Here is a 3,789-nt window from a genome sequence, read left to right on the forward strand (position 1 = left end):
CGCTCGCCACCCCCTGTCCACATGGTGTCTGGTCGCTTTACTGGCGCTTCTCCCTCCCGCTACTGAGCGGCTCGCTTATCTGCTGATCTCCGGCCCTGTACATTTTCTCCGTCTCCCTTCGTCTGCCTGCTCACTTATCTCCACTTTCCCTCAATTCGTGGAGCCGACCCCGCTCCATGCCAGCAAGAGATTGCTGCCGAAGGAAGCCGGGAGGGCTGGGACCGGTTTGCCATCCAGACAGATGCGGCCAAAGGTGTGATTCTGTTTGCCCAGGGTCAGGGCAGATGGGTTCCGGGCCAACAGAGCCGGGCTCGGGGAGCGGGGTAGAGGGCGCATCAGGGGGCGCTGAACTACAGTGAGAGGCTGTTGAATAGGTCCCCTTCTTCTTTCAGAAGTATGTGTAAGACATTAAAACCTACCAACTTAAATATCAAGGGCAAGGGACTTCCTTGTGGTCCAGTGGTTGAGAATCCCGCTTTCAATGCAGGATTCATCCTGCATTGAAAACATTGGAAACAGTTGGAACTAAGACTCTCCATGGGCTTGCGTCCTCAGGCACTGGGTTGTATCCGAGTCTTTGCGACCCCATGGACTGTAGCCCGCCAGGCTCCTCTGTCCCTCGGAGTCTCCGGGGCAAGAATAGTGGAGTGGGTTGCCCTTTCCTTCTCCAGGAGATCTTCCCGACCCGCAGATCGAACCCGTGGTCTCTTAGGCCTCCTGCGTTGGCGGACAGGTTCTTTCCCACTAGCGGCACCTGGGAAGCCCTAGATCCCGCTTGCCACCGGGCAACTAAGCCCAAGCACCGCAACCACTGAGCTTTCTGTATTAAGTTAAACTGGAAAAGGAAGGAAAGCAAGAGATTGAGGTAAAGAAACTGAGGACTTTTTACAGAGGAGGGCAGAAAGAGGAGGCAAAGGAAATAGGGAGAGAGGGAGAAAATTCATCCTTTTAAAGCATTGCAGACGTTTCTCTTGTTCTCTTTTTGTTTGGTATTCTCATTTTAGTGATTCATTTGTTGACCAAGATTTTTAAAATAACAGTAGTAATGGAGGCTTTTGTAATAAGTCAAACAATACTTTGATGTGTAAAAAAGAAAATATCAATAGCCTTAAAATGGGAGAGGAGGCGACTATTCATAGAATTGCTGAGATAGGACATTGTTCCTTCCTCTACATTTTCCATTTGTTTCCTTCAACTGAGGGTGGATTGGGCACCAGAACCGTGAGTTTTATCCTGTTGAATGCTGTATATTTTTGTATTCCCAGAAGTATTCTTGAGCTTTGCTCTTTGATGGAGTTAAATTACTTGGAAATGTTACTGGCTCCGGGACCCCTTCCAGGGCCTGAGAACTGGCTCTTGTCTAACACTTGGAAATGAATTTTCCATGCAGACATACATACCAGCAAAGCAAGAGACTTCCTTCAACCAGGCAGAGAGTGGTAGGGTAAAGGAACCCAGGAGAACTGCTCTGCCACATGGCTCACGATCTCAGGGTTTATGGTAATAGGGGCTTCCCTGGCGGCTCAGAGGTTAAAGCGTCTGCCTGCAATGCTGGAGACGTGGGTTTGATCCCTGGGTTGGGAAGATCCCCTGGAGAAGGAAATGGCAACCCACTCCAGTATTCTTGCCTGGAGAACCCCATGGACGGAGGAGCCTGGTAGGCTACAGTCCACAAAGAGTCGGACACGACTGAGCGACTTCATTTATGGTAATAGGGTTTGCTTTCTTGTCTCTGGTCAGTCATCTTTCTTGTACCTATAGTTGGGCCAACTCAAGGCCCTTCCTGATGGTGTGCACATCTCTGAGCCAAGATGGATTCCAGCCTGAGGGTTTCTGGGAGGTTGACAGGACATATTATGGACTGGCCTCTCCTTTCTCCCCTTGGCCCCTCCCACATTCTCCCAGTTAGTTTTCAGTGCAACGCTGTGTTCCTTACCGGGACCACCTGTTGTGAGACAACTCATGTCAGTGGTTATTATCATGCCTGGCCAAGGCAGGCTGCTTCAGTCCACGATTGCCTAACAGAAACAGTTGGATTTTTTCAGGTTTGATTTTAAACTTTATTAGGCAGTACCAGAGCAGACTCGAGGACTAAGCTGATGATTCTCTTCTTGTTGCAGAAAAAGGTGGTTAGGGTGGATGGTCATGTCCCAGGTCTCGGGTGAGCCCACGGGACAGGCTGCCAAGTGAAGGTCCTTGGCTTTGCGCAGGAAGGAATTCAAGAGCGTGCCATAGGAAAGTGAAAGAAGGTTGATTTAGAGACACACATCCCACAGACAGAATGCGACTCCTCTCAAAAGGCGAGAGTGGCCCTGGAGCCTGGGATCATCTCAGAAGTTGAGAGCAGTTATTTTAGATGGACTTGGACGAGGGCTCGGACCTGATCCAAGCTAGCCAGTTGGGTTCTCACTCCTGAAATTGAGGCTCTGCTGTGTGGACAGGGTGGACTAACGGTGTCACCTGCCTAACAGTAAACAAAGGAGGTTGCTACCATCAGGCCATCAGCTTTCACAGCCAACATTGGGCCCTGAGGGAAGGCAGGAAAGAAACAGAATGCCCGGCCATCAAGCAGTTAGCCACTGCAGTCACCCCACAGCTGGGCCCTGGGAGACTCAGGATACTGGTCCTAGATAACTGAGGTGCATATCAAAGGGATGCCTTCAGTGAGCTCTAGACCTTTGCATCCTCCCAAACATAGAAAAGCGCTAAATTCATTAGCTTGAGATGTCTGATTTTCTTTAATTAACAGTCCTCTTTTGACGTTCCAACTACCTGGTTTTGTTACAAAACTCCTATATAACCTGGCTCCTCCCTTACCTCTTTAAAGCAGTCCCTAAGAACAATCCAAGAGTCCCGTCTCCCTGGCTTGAAGTCCTCAGAAAACCTGCTGAATAAAACATAACTCTCAACTTGCAGGTTGTGCAGCTTTTTCAGTCGGCAACAGGAAGCCACAAGAAGCTAGTGTACAGGCAAGAGAAAAAAGAAGCACGGAGGAGCAGCAGAGAATGGTGGAAGCGGTACTGATGGCTTTGTAATTCTCGTTCAAGTCCTTTCCTGAGACCTGTGGCATTCCAACCATTGGTTTGGTTTTTTTGTTTTTTGTTTGTTTTTATTCCTTAAAGCCCCATTTTCTGGCTTAAGTGGATTCTGTTACCTGCAAGGAAAGGGTTCTAACTCAAACGGCACATCTCCAGGCAAAGGTGAAGGGGAGAGGGCAGTTGAAAAGGAAAAATTTCTTTAATCAGTGGAGCATATTCCCTTGAAAAGGGGAGCAATCGTCCACACAAGTGGATGCTGCTGCTTCTTGTGTGAGAGGAGAAGAAATTCTGAGGTGAAAAGGAAGGAAGTTTTTCTGAACACTGATAACTGTCTCAATACAATGCACAAAAATCTGCCTGGAGCATGAGATGACGAGGTGAAATTTGAGTGCTTGAGAGAAGGGAAAAGTGTGAGAGTAAACACTGGAAGCCATCCTGGTTGACAGGTAGAGTGGGACAGAAGGGTTGGGTGCATTAGGGGCCCAGTTAATGATTAAAAAATCACAGCTTGCTGGTGAAACCAATTTGTGGGTTCATGAGGTTTCCTCCAAAAATGAATGTTCAATTTGCTTAGGAACAGGAACCAAGCGATGGACAGCAGGGTTTGTCAGGATGGTTCCCTGGAGCTGTGCTCTGGCACATCACCACCTCTGCAGTCACAGCCGGTGCCTTAGCCCTCTCCATCCGTCCAAATACACACAGAAACTCACACCACAGAAGGCGTGCCCAAACTGCTAGTCTCTACCAAGCT

This window comes from Cervus elaphus, chromosome 25, assembly GCF_910594005.1.
Source record: "Cervus elaphus chromosome 25, mCerEla1.1, whole genome shotgun sequence".
NCBI lineage: Eukaryota > Metazoa > Chordata > Mammalia > Artiodactyla > Cervidae > Cervus > Cervus elaphus.